Source organism: Phyllobates terribilis, unplaced genomic scaffold (genome assembly GCF_046119375.1).
Source record: "Phyllobates terribilis strain yellow unplaced genomic scaffold, ASM4611937v1 Scaffold_11__3_contigs__length_659146591, whole genome shotgun sequence".
Lineage (NCBI taxonomy): Eukaryota > Metazoa > Chordata > Amphibia > Anura > Dendrobatidae > Phyllobates > Phyllobates terribilis.
Genome location: NW_027362771.1, coordinates 360,833,656 through 360,851,329, shown reverse-complemented (window position 1 = coordinate 360,851,329; position 17,674 = coordinate 360,833,656).

Here is a 17,674-nt window from a genome sequence, read left to right as displayed (position 1 = left end):
TTGGAAAAGTGGTGGAGGTCATAGTAGCTTAACAAGATGATTTTAATGCCCCTTGGAAGAGTGGTGGAGGTCGCAGTAGCTTAACAAGACGGTTTTAATGCCCCTTGGAAGAGTGGTGGAGGTCGCAGTAGCTTAACAAGATGATTTTAATGCCCCTTACAAGAGCCATGCAGTACAGCATATTAAAAACATTATTCCCATTATTGGGGAGTGGGTGTCCCATAATCTTTGCCTGTGCCTTCCAAGCAAAAGCTACCAAAAATTAGGACGGAGGAACTTGCAATGCTGGCAACACGGACCACGGTCACCCTGGTGGTATAGTGGTGGTGGAGGCTGAGGATAAGGAGAAGAGCAAAAAACAGCTGAAATGAGGAAGCGTATACCCATGTGTGGGTGTGAAGAGGTGCATGGGAATACACCTCCCGAAATAACACAGTGGATTTGACTTTATGTTACTCTGCTGTCATTTGGTGGTGATGAGAAGTCTGGCCCAATCCAGCCCTTGTTCATTTTGATAAGGGTCAGCTTGTCAGCATTGTCAGTTGACAGGCGAGTGTGCTTATCAGTTTAAATTCCCCCAGCGGCACTAAAAACACGCTCCGATAACACGCTAGTGGCAGGGCAGACAAGGACCTCCAAGGCGTACAGAGTGAGTTCATTCCAAGTGTCCAGCTTGGATACCCAATAATTAAAAGGCACAGAGGACTCATGGAGGATGCTGGTACGGTCGGCACGGTACTCCCTCACCATCTTTTGAAACTTTCCACTCCTTGTGAGAGTACCCCGTGCCTCAGGGCCTGTAAGCTGGGCAGGTCTCAGAAAACTGTCCCAGAATGTTGATAGTGTTCCCCTGCCTCTGCTCATTGTCCCCCAATGCACGTTGGGATGAGATGAGGCTGGGCTGTGTGTAATCGCCCGCTACGGCTTCTTGATCCATCTCATCATACTCTGGCTGCAATGCCTCTTCTTTAATTATTTGCAGAGAGCGTTGCAAAAGACAGATAAGTGGGATGCTGACACTAATGATGGCGTCATCGCCACTCACCATCTTGGTGGACTCCTCAAAGTTTGTCAAGATGGTACATATGTCAAACATCCAGGTCCACTCCTGAGGTCTTATGTGTGGAGTCCGACAGCCTTGTTGCAGCTGGTACTCCACAACTGCTCTCTTCTGCTCACAAATCCTTTGCAACATGTGGAGGGTAGAGTTCCAACGTGTGGGGACATCACACACCAGTCGGTGTGACGGAAGCTGCAAACGCTGCTGCAACACAGCAAGGGCGGCGGAAGCTGTAGCCGACTTCCGAAAATGAGCTGACAGGCGGCGTACTTTGACGATCAGATCTGGCAACTCGGGGTACGATTTAAGAAACCGCTGAACCACGAGGTTAAGCACATGAGCCAGGCATGGTACGTGTGTGATCTCGCCTCGCCTCAGAGCTGCCACCAGGTTACGACCATTGTCACACACGACCATGCCAAGATGTAGGTTCAGCGGTCTCAGCCACAGATCTGCCTGCTCTTTCACAGCTGTCCACAACTCACAAGCAGTGTGAGGTTTATCACCTAAGCTTATGAGTTTCAGCACAGCCTGTTGCCGCTTGGCTGAGGCAGTACTGCAGTGCTTCCAGCTTGTAACTGATGTGGTGATATCTGAGATGGAGGCTGAACATGAGGAGGAGGAGGATGCGCAGGAGCTGTACACTGTGGGGGCAACTCTGACTGACACAGGGCCCGCAATCCTCGGTGTGGGGAGGATGTGTTCCATCTCAAGGTCCGACTGGATCCCGGCTTCCACTATTTTTACCCAGTGTGCCGTCAGGGAGATGTACCGTCCCTGGCCACAAGCACTTGAGCACGTGTCCGTTTTCAGGTGGACTCTCCCAGTAACTGCGTTGTTGAGGGCACAGCAGATGTTTTGGGACACGTGCTTGTGTAGTGCGGGGATGGCACACCGGGCAAAATAGTGTCGGCTGGGGACCGAGTACCGAGGGACGACCACCGCCATAAGGTTGCGGAAGGATTCCGTCTCCACCAGCCTAAAAGGCAGCATTTCCAATGCAAGCAGTCATGAAATGTGCGAATTTAGGACTGTGGCCTGTGGGGCATTGGCTGCGAATTTGCGCTTTCGTTCTAAGCTCTGGGATATGGACAATTGAACGCTGCGGTGGGACGTGGACATGGACGTTGATGCTGTTTCTTGAGAAATTGCCATAACAAGTGAAGACTGAGAGGAGGGGGCATCTTTGCATGCAGTAAGGACAGGGGATTGCCTTGCACGCACAACAGGGGGTTCTCTTACACACACAACAGCGGAAGAAGCAGTGGTGACACCCGCTGACACTGGTCATGGACCCTGGAGTTCGCCCTACAAAGTCGGGTGCTTTGCTGACATGTGCCTTATAATTCTGGTGGTGGTCAGGCTGATAGTTTTGTCACCCCTGCTGATGCTGGCATGGCAGGTGGTACAAATGGCCTTTTTGGGGTTATCAGCAGAGTCTTTAAAATATTTCCAGACTCTGGAAGACCTTCCGGTTGTACTGGCAACGTCCCTCGTGTTGGTGTTACGGGGAACTGTTGCCCACCTTCTGTGTGAGGCCACCACACTGCTTCTTCCTGCCTGTTGGCGTACTCTGCCTCCCTCCCCCTGTGTGCTGCTGGCCTCGCTCTGCGTGTCCTCCTGCCACGTTGGGTCAGTTACTAGATCATCCACCACCTCCTCCTCTTCCACTTGCGCACCACGATCCTCCTTCTCTCTTCGTGGCAATTGTGTCTCGTCATCGTCCACCTCTTGTGACAAATTGCCAGCGTCGACTTCCTCTGGCCGTGGCTGTTCAAATATTTGGGCATCGCTACATGGGATCTCCTCTTCCACCACTTCAAGCAGAGCAGGCGAGGGGCACAAATATGGAAATGGACCAGTGAACAGCTCTTCAGAGTGTCCAACTGTGGGATCAGTTGTTGTCTGATGACACTCGGCATGGTGGGAGGAAGGAGCATCAGAGTGAGGAGGAGTATGCGATCGAGACTCACGGCTACTAAAACTTGACCGTGTGGAAGACAGACCGGAGGTGGTGGTGCCCAGGTAACTGGAAGTATTATCTGCTATCCAATTAATAACCTGTTCACACTGTTCAGTTTGCAATAATGGTGTTGTAGTGTGCTTCCCTAGTAATTCGGTCAAAAAGTGGGAGCGAGAAGATGTGGCTGTTGGTTGTGGCACATTTTCACCTTGGCCACGGCCCCGTCCTCTTCACGCACTATCACCAGAACGTCCACGCGCCTTGCCCATTGTAAATGAAGTAAAATAGCTTACACTAGCACTATCAATGGAAAAAGGGTAATAAAAAGGAGATTAGAACCGTGGAAGAGGAAAACCACAGTTCTATTTCTCTGGCCTACACCAGAATCTTTTAAACAGATATATTTGTGTCTGAACACTGAGCGAGACACTCAATTTTTTTATTTTTTTTGTAAAAAAGGCAAAAAGGTGGATAATACAGAGATTTGAACGGTGGAACTGCAAAACCACAGTTCTAGTTGTCTGGTCTGCACCAGACTCTTTTAAACAGATATATTTGTGTCTGAACAGTCAGGGAGACACTATTACTGGTTTTTTTTGGAAAAAATGCCAAAAGCAGGATAATACAGAGATTTGAACCGTGGAACTGCAAAACCACAGTTCTAGTTATCTGGCCTACACCAGACTCTTTTAAACAGATATATTTGAGTCTGAACAGTCAGGGAGACAGTATTACTGTTTTTTTTTACAGAAAAAATGCCAAAAGCAGGATAATACAGAGATTTGAACCGTGGAACTGCAAAACCACAGTTCTAGTTATCTGGCCTACACCAGACTCTTTTAAACAGATATATTTGTGTCTGAACAGTCAGGAAGACACTATTACTGTTTTTTCTTTTACGGAAAAAATGCCAAAAGCAGGATAACACAGAGATTTGAACCGTGGAACTGCAAAGCCACAGTTCTAGTTATCTGGCCTACACCAGACTCTTTTAAACACATATATTTGTGTCTGAACAGTCAGGGAGACACTATTACTGTTTTTTTTACGGAAAAAATGCTAAAAGCAGGATAATACAGAGATTTGAACCGTGGAACTGCAAAACCACAGTTCTAGTTATCTGGCCTACACCAGACTCTTTTAAACAGATATATTTGTGTCTGAACAGTCAGGGAGACACTATTACTGTTTTTTTTACGGAAAAAATGCTAAAAGCAGGATAATACAGAGATTTGAACCGTGGAACTGCAAAACCACAGTTCTAGTTATCTGGCCTACACCAGACTCTTGTAAACAGATATATTTGTGTCTGAACAGTCAGGGAGACACTATTACTGTTTTTTTTTTTTCAGAAAAAATGCCAAAAGCAGGATAATACATAGATTTGAACCGTGGAACTGCAAAACCACAGTTCTAGTTATCTGGCCTACACCAGACTCTTTTAAACAGATATATTATTATCTGCACAGACACACTCAATTTTTTTTTGGGGGGGGGGAATACCAAAAGGTTAATAAGACGCGTATTTGTACAGTCTGACTGAGGGAAAAAAAAATACAGGATTTAGATGAAAAAAAAAAGGATTTTTCCTGGCCCCTGAGACCGGGGAATAAGTCTAGCAATTTGACCAGCAGGAGCACACAGGACTGTAATGCAGCATTTGTTGGTATAACCACTGCATCTCCTATACAGCCTGCCTGCCTGCCTGATATCTGAGATGGATATTAGTCCTGGGAAGGACTGTTTGTTTGATTTGGCAGGCTTTAGAGACCCTACACTATTTCGGAGTATAAATCTCTCCCTAGCTCAGCAGCACTGACCCTACACTGGCTGATCCAGAGCGACTGTGTCCAAGATGGCGGCGCCCGGTTTTAAATACTCGAGGTGACGCTGTGCGGCCAGCCAATCACTGTAATGCCCACAAACAACATGGCTGCGGCATTACAGTGACTGGCTGGCAATCCCTGAATGTTCATTGGCTCTGTAAAGAGTGCCAAATGTGCAGGGCGGAGACCCGAGCTCCCGCCCGAGTAACCCGGAAATGCTCGGTGCTCGCCGAACATCCCGAGTAGTGAGATGCTCGGGCGAGTACCGAGCAGTGTCGAGCATGCTCGCTCAACACTAGTTAATACCCTAACCCTATATGGATTCCCACCTCATCATCTCATTAAAACTACTCTGTAACTCCCCCACAGCATAACTAAAACTCCCTTCTACCAAACCAGCACCTATTAAAATAAAGAGAGGCACCCGGCAAGGATGCCCGCTATCGCCGGCATTATTCGCATTAGCCATGGAACCACTGGCCAAAGCAATAATGGAACATCCTGATATTAAAGGATATCAAGGGAAAGGATCACACCATAACTACAAAGTGAGCCGACGAACTTCTCTTAACCGTAACGCAACCCTTAACAACCCTCCCAAACCTCTACTCTCTACTACGTAAATTCGAATGCATTTCTGGTCTAAAAATTTATATTGATAAATCTGAGGCAATGTTTCTTAACACTCCCACCCCCATGCAAGATCATATAACATCACAGTTTGGTTTCATTAAGAGGGAGCATGGGCCCTGTGACATGCAGGGGAGGGGGTGATATGATAAATACACTGTGTTCCAAATTATTATGCAAATAATATTTTCTCAGATTTTCCCAAATTACCTATATGAATTGCAGTCATTGTAATTTTCCAGTCAAATAACTATTAGAGTACAATTGAAAGGTTTTTGTACAAACTGCCTATGATAACAGTATATTTTTAAAAAAATAAAAAACTCAAACTGCACTCAAAATGCATGTTCCAAATTATTATGCACAGCAGAGTTTTCAACCTTTTCATTTTAATAAAGAACAAAAAAATGGTCATTTTTGAAATTATAAGCATTAGCAGGTTATTACAAACTGAAATCAAACAGTTTTCAACTCAAAACTTTATTCTAGGTGATGTTACATTTGCACATAGGACAGCTTGTTCGAAAGGAGCTTCAGAACTCTCTCGTCTATTGAATTTGTCAGGTTTTGGATGGTTTCTGCTTCATTTGTTTTGCATGAGGACAGAATACCCTCCCAGAGCTGTTGCTTAGATGTGAACTGCCTCCCGCCATCATAGACACTCCTTTTGATGATGCTCCAGAGGTTCTCAATGGGGTTGAGGTCAGGGGAGCATGGGTGCCACACCATAAGTTTATCCCCTTTTATGCCCATAGCAGCCAGAGATGCAGATGTGTTATGTGCAGCATGAGACGGGGCATTATCATGCATGAAAATGATCTTGCTGCGGAATGCACGGTTCTTCTTCTTGAACCATGGAAGGAAGTACTGTTTGAGAAACTCAGCATACATTTTGGAGTTCATCTTTACCCCTTCAGGGATCCTAAAAGGGCCGACAATCTCTCTCCCCATGATTCCAGCCCAAAACATTACTCCACCTCCTCCTTGTTAGCACCGTAGCCGTGTTTGCATGGGGTGTCCATCAACCAGCCATCCTCCACTCCATCCATCTGGACCATCGAGATCATTTCATGCATGATAATGCCCCGTCTCATGCTGCACATAACACATCTGCATCTCTGGCTGCTATGGGCATAAAAGGGGATAAACTTATGGTGTGGCCCCCATGCTCCCCTGACCTCAACCCCATTGAGAACCTCTGAAGCATCATCAAAAGGAGTGTCTATGATGGCGGGAGGCAGTTCACATCTAAGCAACAGCTCTGGGAGGGTATTCTGTCCTCATGCAAAACAATTGAAGCAGAAACCATCCAAAACCTGACAAATTCAATGGACGAGAGAGTTCTGAAGCTCCTTTCGAACAAGCGGTCCTATGTGCAAATGTAACATCACCTAGAATAAAGTTTTGAGTTGAAAACTGTTTGCTTTCAGTTTGTAATAACCTGCTAATGCTTATAATTTCAAAAATGACCATTTTTTTGTTCTTTATTAAAATGAAAAGGTTGAAAACTCTGCTGTGCATAATAATTTGGAACATGCATTGTGAGTGCAGTTCGAGTTTTTTATTTTTTAAAAAATATACTGTTATCATAGGCAGTTTGTACAAAAAACTTTCAATTGTACTCGAATAGTTATTTGACTGGAAAATTACAATGACTGCAATTCAAATAGGTAATTTGGGAAAATCTGAGAAAATATTATTTGCATAATAATTTGGAACACAGTGTAAGCACATAGGCAGGGATTTCGGGGATTACTAAGAAGGTAGGCAGGATTTTTTGGCGACCGGGGGATACCAAGCCTGTGCAAAACCGAGTTGATAAAAAAAAATTGCTCTGCACTCAAACCTCTATTATGGGCTATACAGGTATGTATAGATTTACTTTTCTGTAACCTGTATGCCCATAGTAGAGGTCTGATATCTCCCAGGTGGTGACAGATTCCCTTTAACTACAAATAAATCAACACTTTTTAAATGGAGCTACACCCCTTTAATCCAACAATCCAACAACTCCAGACTGATCTCAGTAAATGGTCTACCACTTGTCTTTCTTGGTTAGGTCATACCCATTCAATAAAAATGGTAACCTTATCCCACTTTTTGTATCTATTCAGATCCCTACCTATCATAATACCAGGCAATATCTCTGAAATTCATTCAGAAATTTCTTAATTTGTATGGAATGGAAAACGCCCAGGATATCCCAACGAATCATGTTTTATCACAGACTACAAGGATAGTGTCCCTCCGCAATTTTTCTCTTTACTATAAGGCGGCACAAATAGCGCAACAATCTACAATTTCTTCTCCATCAGGGAAGCCTAGATGGATAGATTTTGAAAACTCCCTTATCTCTCCATACTCCATCGCAGGTCTAATGTGGGCGACAGGTCAACTGCACCCAAAATTAGGTGCTCTTTCTCCATACACTTATCATTCCCTCACACTATGAAGAAAGCTCCAATTTCAATTAAAAATTCAATCTAATCCCTCCCCCTTACGACATTGCTTAATAATCCCATGTTCCCACCTGGTCTAGAACCAAATTCCTTCACATGGTGGAAACTTAGAGGAATAACTGACTTACAACACTTCTGGCCAGCTAACAAATCATCTCTAAACAGGAACTCATACAGAAATATAACCCCCCTCCTAGTGAAATGATGCGTATTAATCAAATCTTACATTTTGCTAAGAAAATTTCTACCAACAGATCCACCACCCAACCTACAGCATATGAACGAAAATGCATCTATAATCCTTTTGGCTGAGGGGTCATCTCACTACTATACTCCACACTCAATGCTCCTCAGCAGAAGAAAAGCTAAAATGTATAGAGCAATGGGAAAACGACCTTGGAATTAATATGTCTATCCACAGATGGAATTGCTGTTGTGGGGTTTTATCAAGAGAGAGCCATCAGACCGCACTTACCAAACTTCATTGAAAGTCTTACATAGAGCTTACTATGTCCCAGCAAAACTATATAAAATTTATCCTAATGTCACAGATAAATGCTTTAGAGGATGTGATGCCACAGGAGACATGAAACACATCTGGTGGTCTTGTCCTCTGGTGATGACTTTCTGGCAAGAGGTTAAATATCTCATTAAGGATGTAATAGGGGGTCTATCCAGCTTGGTCCGGCAGTATTGCTGTTTGGCGATAGGCCATCAGGCACCTCCAATAAAACATTCAACCTATTTAATTTCATTACAATGGCTTCACGAATTCACATTGCTTCTCAATGGAAACCACCAACTCTCTCTTTATCTCTAGTAATAAAAAAAAAAACTGGATAATATTATGGTGTATGAATGCATTGAAGCCACTATAACCAACACCTTGGAATTATTTTTGAAATCTGGACTGGCTGGATAGACTCCCACCTAGACCCCCTCCTGACTCACTCCCTGAGTGTTTCACCTTGATGACTTATGTGGAGAGACAGGAGACTATTTTATATATTATCTTTTGTATCACCTGACCGTAATCTTATTCTAGCATAGATAAAGACGTGACATGCTACAATGTGTGAATAACTGTATTTCTTATTTATTAACTTTAGCTGGAAACCTCAATATTCTGAATACTTAATTCTGATAAATATTGAATGGATGGATGTTTCCAACTAAGAATTTCCCCACCTCACCTACCCCCCTCCACCTTATTTTTTGTTCTTTTATAATTGATTATTAGGTCGAGCAAATTGGAATGCTCGAGTGCTCGGTTCGAGTAGCGAGCCCAATGTAAGTCAATGGGAAACTTAAGCATTTTTCCGGCGGCCCTACCCCCCGGCGGTCTGCAGAGGGCCTAAAAATTGCCCAAATCGATGGGAACAGTGCTCAAATTACATGGGAACAGCATGGGGAAGACCCCTGGAAGCATCTCTGACTCCCAGGTCACTGCTGTCAAGAACGTTGTTAGAGGTATTACACCACTTTAACGCACTCACAATTTACAATAAAACATACAAAAATTAACACAAAATGGATTTTCCTGGGAAAAATGTTAAAGAACATCCTTTCCAGGGTAATGACTTGTACATAAGGCAAAATAAATAACCAAAAACAAAAATGACCTCCACACCTTGAGCTATGTTCACACGTAGCGTTTTTGATGCGCTTTTGCATTGCTTTCAACGGTGAAAAATGCATTTACCAGGAAATGTCATTTTAACATTTTACTACCTTATCTGGCCATGTGGTGTGTGAGACATCATCAGACGCATGTTGTTTCATTTATGAAGGAGGGAATCTGAAAGTCACAAAAGCAATTTTTATAGGGCCATCAGGCGGCCCTTACTATTCTTAAAGGGCCAGCAGTCGGCTATGCTTTGTTGTTCCCATTATTAAAGAGTGGGACTCCTGTACTGTTATTGCGTATGCAGTGACTGCAAGAGCTGCCAAAAATTTGGATGCACCCCAATATCCCTTTGAAGAGACATAGAGGAGGGTCTCAGTAAAAAAAAATGTCCCCATTATAAAGGAGCGGGTCTCCGATAGTGGTAATGTCCATGCAGTGACTGCAAGGGCTGCCAAAATTTGAGAAAAACCCTAATACCAATTTAAAGACACATAGAGCTGGGCCACAGTAATGACATGTTCCCATTAGAAGAAGCAGGTCTTCTATACAGTTATAGGTATTCAGTGAGTCCAACGGCTGCCAAAATTTATGAAATACCCCAATACCAATTTAAAGACACATAGAGCTGGCCACAGTAATGGCATGTTCCCATTAGAAAGAAGTGGGTCTCCCACACTGTTTGCCTATGCAGTGAATGCAACATCTGCCAAAAATTTGGAGGAACTCCATTGTCCCTTGCAAGAGATGTAGAGGTCGGAGGGCCTCCTGAAAACAATGTTCCCATTATTAGGAAGTGGGTCTCCCATACTGTTTGCCTATGCAGTGAATGCAACATCTGCCAAAAATTTGGAGGAACTCCAATATCCCTTGCAAGTATCGTAGAGGTCAGAGGGCCTCCTGAAAACACTGTTCCCATTATTAGGAAGTGGGTCTCCAATACCGTTTGCCTATGCAGTGAATGAAACAGCTGCCAAAAGTTTGGAGGAACTCCAATGTCCCTTGCAAGAGAAGTAGAGGTCAGAGGGCCTCCTGAAAACAATGTTCCCATTATTAGTAAGTGGGTCCCTCCATACTGTTTGCCTATGCAGTGAATGCAACGGCTGCAAAAATTTGGAGGAACTCCAATGCCCTTGCAAGAGACATACATATGGTGATATGGTAGATATTGTGGTGATATGATTGTGGAGGATGAGGAGAAGGACAAGAGCAAATAGACAAAATCAGGAAGCTTATACCCATGTCTGGATGTGAAGATAGAGGTGCATGCGAATAGAGTTAGATCTCCCAAAAAGAAGAAACTGTATTTGAGTTTATGCTACGCTGCTATCATTTGGTGGTGTTGAGAAGTCTGGCCCAATCCAGCTCTTGTTCATTTTTATAAGAGACAGCCTGTCAGTATTTTCAGTTGACAGGCGGATGCGCCTATTGGTTATAATTCCACCAGCGGCACTAAAAACCCACTCTAACAAAACACTAGCGGCAGGGCAGGCCAGGACCTCCAAGGCGCAGAGAGCCAGTTCATGCTGCCACGTATCCAGGTTGGATACCCAATAATTATAAGGCACAGAGGAATCATGGAGGGCGTTGGTATGGTCGGCAAAGTACTCCCTCACCATCTTCCGAATCTTTTCCCTCCTCGTGAGAGTACCCCGAATCTCAGGGCCTGTGCAGTGGGAGGGTCGCAGAAAACTGTCCCAGAACTTTGACAGTGTTCCCCTGCCTCTGATGGATTGCATTTGTGTCTCTCATGCCTGTACTCCTTGGTTGTCCAACAAACTGTGACCTCTGCCGCCTGCGTTTTCAGATGGGAATTTTTTCAATAATTCCGCAACAAGGGACTCCTCGGACTGCCCAATTTTATTACGCCTGTCCTGCATGGGAATAAGAGACAGAAAGTTCTCCTTGTAGCGTGGGTCTAGAAATGTCATCAACCAGTAATGACTGTCACCCAAAATTTGGACAACGTGAGGGTCACGGGAAAGGCAGCATAACATAAACTCAGCCATGTGTGGCAGACTGCTAACAGGCAAGACTTCCATGTCCTCACCAAGAGGACGAATGACCATGCTCTCCTCCTCATCCTCCTCCTCCTCCCTGTCCTCAGGCCATCCGCGCTGAACAGACAGTATGACAGTTGTGCAGGTAGTACCGTCTATAGCGCAGGAAACTAGCTCCTGTTCTTCCTCCTCCTGCTCCTCTTGCTCATTGTCACCCAATCCACGTTGGGATGAGATGAGGCTGGGCTGTGTGTAATTACCCTGTATTGTTCCTTGCTCCATCTCATCGTGCTCCACCTGCAATGCATCCTCTTTGAGAGCAGAGAGTGTTTCAGAAGATCGAGAAGCGGGATGGTGATGCTAGTTATGGTGTCATCACCGCTCACCATTTTGGTGGAGTCCTCAAAGTTTTGGAGGATGGTACATATGTCTGACATCCATGTCCACTCCTGAGGTTTTATGTGTGGAGTCTGACCTGAATACCGACGGCCTTGTTGATGCTTGTAGTCAACAACTGCCCTTTTCTGCTCACAAATCCATCCCAACATCTGCAATGCAGAGTTCCAACGCGTGGGGACATCACACACCAGTCAGTGAGCTGGAAGCTGCAAACGCTGCTGAAGCACGGCAAGGGCGCCGGAAGCTGTAGCTGACTTTCTAAAATGGGCACACACGAGGCCAACTTTGACAAGCAGATGCGACAGATGTGGGTAGGTTTTGAGAAGCCACTGAACCACAAGGTTAAGCACATGGGCCAGGTATGGTACGTGTGTGAGAGCTCGCCTTGCTTCAGAGCCGCCACCAGGTTCCAGCCATTGTCACACACAACCATGCCTGGCAGTAGGTACAGCAGTGTCAGCCACAGATCTGCCTGCTCTTTCAGAGCTGTCCATAACTCTTCAGCGTTCTGCGGTTTGTCACTTAAGCATATTAGCTTCAGCACAGCCTGTTGCCGCTTGGCTGAGGCAGTGCTGCAGTGCTTCCAGCTTCTGACTAATGTGGTAATTTCGGAGATGTAGGCTGAAGAGGAGGAGAAGGAGTTGCAGGATCTGTAGAATGTGGGGGCAACCCTGATTGACCCAGGGCCCGCAATCCTCAGCATCGGGAGGACGTTTTCCATCCCAAGGTCCGACTGAGTCCCGGCTTCCACTATATTAACCCAGTTTGCCGTCAGCGAGATATACCGTCCCTGCCCACAAGCACTTGTCCATGTGTCCGTGGTTAGGTGGACTTTCCCAGTAACTGCGTTGTTGAGGGCACGGCTAATGTTTTGGGACACGTGCTTGTGTAATGCAGGGATGGCACAACCGGAGAAACAGTAGCAGCTGGGGACTGAGTACCAAGGGATGGCCGCTGCCATCAGGTTGCTGAAAACTTCTGTCTCCACGAGCCTAAAAGGCAACATTTCTAGCGCAAGTAGTCATGAAATGTGTGAATTTAGTAGTGTGGCCTGTGGGGCATTGGCTGCGTATTTGCACTTGCATTCCAAGGGCTGCGGTAGGGACAACTGAACACTGCGTTGGGACAAGGACGTAGACGTGCTTGCTGATGGTGCTAGTTAAGAGTCTGCAAAGACACGTGCAGGGTGTGAGGCATCTTGGCATGCGCCATGGACAGGGGATTGGCGTGAAAACACAACAGTGGAAGAAGCAGTGGTGTCACCCACAGACACTGTTTCTGGACCCTGGGGTTTAGCCCACTTAGTTGGGTGCTTTGCAGGCATGTGCCTGATCATGCTGGTGGTGATCGGGCTGCTAGTTTTGCTACCTCTGCTGATGCTGGCCTGGCAGGTGGTGCAAATGGCCTTTTTGGAGTTATCTACAGAGTCATTAAAAAACAACCAGACTTGGAAAGACCTAACAGTTGTACTGGCAACTTCGGTAGTGTTGGTGTTACAAGGAATGCGTTACTGCCTTGTGTCTGAGGCCCCATGCTGCTTTTTCCTGCCCATTGTGGTGCTACGCCTCCCTCCCCCTGTGTGCTGCTTTCCTCGCTATGCATGTCCCCTTGCCAGGTTGGGTCAGTTACTATATCATCCACCATCTCGCCTTCCACTTCCGCTCCCTGGTCCTCCTCCTGACTTTCTGGCAATTGTGCCTCATCATCATCATCATCCACCTCTTGCGACAGTAATGGCACTTTCCCACAGTTGCCTTCTTGTGACTGTGGCTGCTCAAATATTTGGGCATCGCTACACGCGTTCTCCTCTTGACTAGCTTGTAGCTGACCGGGCAAGAGGCCCGAATCTACAAATGGAAAAGTGAACAGTTCTTCTGAGTGTCCAAGTGTGAGATCAGCTGTCTCCGGGCACTTGGCATGGTGGGAGGAAGAAGGATCAGGGTGAGGAATATGTGGTAGAAACTCATGGCCACTGAGACTTGACCGTGTGGAAGACAGGGTGGTAGTGGTGGTGGCAAAGTGACTGGAAACATTATCTGCTATCCAACCAACAACCTTTTGACATTATTCTGGGTTCAATAGTGGTGTGCAATTGGGACAGGAAAATCGAGTGACAAGATGTCAGTGTTTGTTGTGGCACAATTTCAGCTTGCCCAGGGCATCGGCCTCTGCATGCACCATCACCATCACGTCCGCTTCCCCGTCCCTTGCCACGCATCTTGCCCATGTTAAATGGAGGACAATATTTTCCACGTTCACTAGAAATGGCTGATTTTGGAACACAGTTATACATGTGATACGTCTGACAGATAACCATGGTTTTAAATAGCAGGCCTGTAATTTACTAATACTATTCTTCACAGAGACCTAGTGTGAATAGCTTGACCGACACACTGCAATGAAATGGAAGGCAGAAATGGCTGATTTTGGAACGCTGTTATATGTGAGATATGTCTGACAGAGAACCGCAGTTTTAAATAGCAGGCCTATAATGTACTAATACTATTCTTCACAAAGACATAGTGTGAGTAGCTTGACTTACACACTGCAATGAAATGGAAGGCAGAAACGGCTGATTTTGGAACACAGTTATACATGTGATACGTCTGACAGATAACCACGGTTTTAAATAGCAGGCCTGTAATTTACTACTACTATTCTTCACAGAGACCTAGTGTGAATAGTTTGACTGACCCACTGCAACGAAATGGAAGGCAGAAATGGCAGATTTTGGAACACAGTTATATGTGAAATACGTGTGTCAGAGAACCACGGTTTTAAATAGCAGGCCTATAATTTCCTAATACTATTCTTCACAGAGACCTAGTGTTAATAGCTTGACTGACACACTGCAACGAAATGGAAGGCAGAAATGGCTGAGTTTTCAACACAGTTATATGTGAGATACGTCTGACAGTGAACCACAGTTTTAAATAGTAGGCCTGTAGTTTAGTATTACTATTCTTCTCAGAGACTTAGTGTGAATAGCTTGACCGACACACTGCAATAAAATGAAAATGTACACCAATATTTTCCATGTTCTGTTCAAATTTCTGGATTTTTATCGCTGTAATAAGGAAAAGATCTGGCTGTATACTGCAGTGCTAACAAGCAAATGGAGCAAAATAAATGTGTACTCTGGATTGCTTTTTAAGCAAATAATCAGGATTAAGAGTAAAAAAAAATTGGCCCTGGCCCCTGATATATGGGGCTATGTCTACAAATATCTGCAAGAACAGCAGCAGCAGGAATGTGCTATGGACCCTCTTGCACTATATGCACTGCAGTCTGTTGCATACACTGCCTACCTGCCTAACTCCTGCTATCACCTTCACCACTGAAAATCTGCAGCTGGATTAGTCCTCAGAAGGACTGTCAGTTCAGATGGATATATAGATATATGCTGTGGAATACCTATACTAACTCTAAGCATGAAAATCTCTCCTTGATTTAGCATCACCTCTCCCTACTCTGCCTGATTTCAGGGTAGACTGCGACTAGCATAGAGCCGCCAGGTCTTATATAGACCTGATGACGTTGTGCGGCCAGCCAATCACTGCAATGCCAACAACCAACATGACTACGGCATTACAGTGCATGGCAAGTAATCCCTGCATGTTCATTGGCTCTCTAAAGAGCACCAAACATGCAGGGTGGGGACCCGAATTCCCGCCCGAGCAACCCGGAAATACTCGCCAAGCTTGTCGAGCATCGTGATGCTCGGGCGAGTACCAAGCAGTGGCAAGCACGTTCGCTCATCATTAATTGTTATATGCTACAGGTTAGAATGTTAACCATTTTGTCTGAAGTTTCCCTGCGTGGAAAACCTTTATCTTAAAAAAAAAAGCTGTAAAATGAATATTTCAATAAACATTTGGAAAGTAAAAAATAAACTATTTCTCCCAGGAAATTATTGCAATTACACATTTTGTTATACACATGTTTATTTCCTTTGTGTGTATTGGAACAACACAAAAACACATAGATAAAAAGGCAGATCGGACATAATTTCACACAAAACCCCAAAAATGGGCCCAAACAAAATTGTTGGCACTTTTCCAAAATTGTGGGAAAACATAAGGGAAGAGATAACCGGCCAGAGGAATGTGTAAGTGATACACTATTGCATTCCGTAGAAACTGTTTCCCTAAATATCATAGATCAGTGGCACAGAGTGAGCTCTAACAGCCAAGCAGCTCAGTGTGTCAGGAGATGAGATAATCCTGGAGCAATATCAAGTTTACACATCGGCAAGATCCCCATGAGATGTACTCAGCCTCCTAGCCTACCTCACAAGAGGATCCTGCTGCTCACTTCCTGTGCTCCCAAGTATCTGATCACTACGGCCCCAAACTGGATCCTATTGTGATGCCCAATTTTTTGCAACAGGAAGCTATTGCTGGTATAAAAAAACTGACCAATAATTCCAAACAGAAAAGACAAGTGTAAACAGGTGCAAGCTAAGAGAGTCAATTTGTTAGTTATACAGAATATCTCTCATAGCTTGCACCTGTTTACACTTGCCTTTTTTTGTTTGGAAGTGCCAGTCAATCTTTTGATATTTGTAGTACATGCCCTCTGCCTGAGAACCCCTTCCATCAGTCTAAGGCGTTTTTAAATAGAGCTTGATCCTACCTGCCTATATAATTGTAGGCTTTTAGCCCGGGAGAGACATCATATTAGATTTAGGGTCCCAATAAAGGGGTACACTTTGTCAATGGCTGTTGGCCTCACACAAATTGCCAAATTTGTGAGCGAAGTACATTCACTTTTTAACATGTTAACATGTTTTCTACAGTAGTAATGAATTCCAATTTCAAATATTCAATGTTTACATATTATAGCTTTTCAGAGTGCAGCCTTAATTTGTTAGTTGTATAGAGTGGCTCTCTCAGCTTGCACCTGTTCATACTTTTCTTTTTCTGTTTGTAAGTGCCGGTCAGTTTTTGATATTTGTAGTACACTCCCACTGACTGAGCACTCCTCCCATCAGCCTAAGGCCCATATAATTGTAGTCTTTTAGCTGAGGATAGGCATTATGTTAGGTTTAGGGTCCCAATAAAGGGTACGCTTTGTCGCTGGCAGTTGCGCTCACACGAATTGGCCTTCATTGGCAAATTATACCTTCATTTTTTAACATGTTTTCTACAGCAGTAATGCAGTTCCAATCTCAAATATACAATGTTTACATATTATAGCATTTCAGAGTGCAGCTTTAATTTGTTAGTAGCTATTGCTGGGACATGTTGATCTTCTGTGGAGGAGTTAATGAAAGGACTGCTGCTGAGGGGATCTTACTTTATGGGTTCGCTCACACTGGTGAGTAGCCAGCGTATATGTTTCATTGGATAGCACTCACTCCAATGTCATACTATGGAGCAGTTTCGACTAGCATTGTTTTTGTCATGCTGAGTCAGCATGAGAAAAAAATCACTGCATGCAAGTCTAAGGGTGCATGCAAAACAACTGACTACACTCGAATTCTATCTGAGTGCAGTCCGATATATACGCCAACTCACACAATGGAGAAGATGAAGAAATTAGGTTCTCCATCTTCTCTGCACCTGTGATACAATTCTTGTATATGAGAGAATCTGATTATAGTAAAATGACACTCGGTTCACAGCAGAGTTTGAGACGAGGCTCATTTGTATATAGCATCTGATTCTCTCACATTGGATGCTATAAGCTAATGTGAGCGCACCCTAATTGT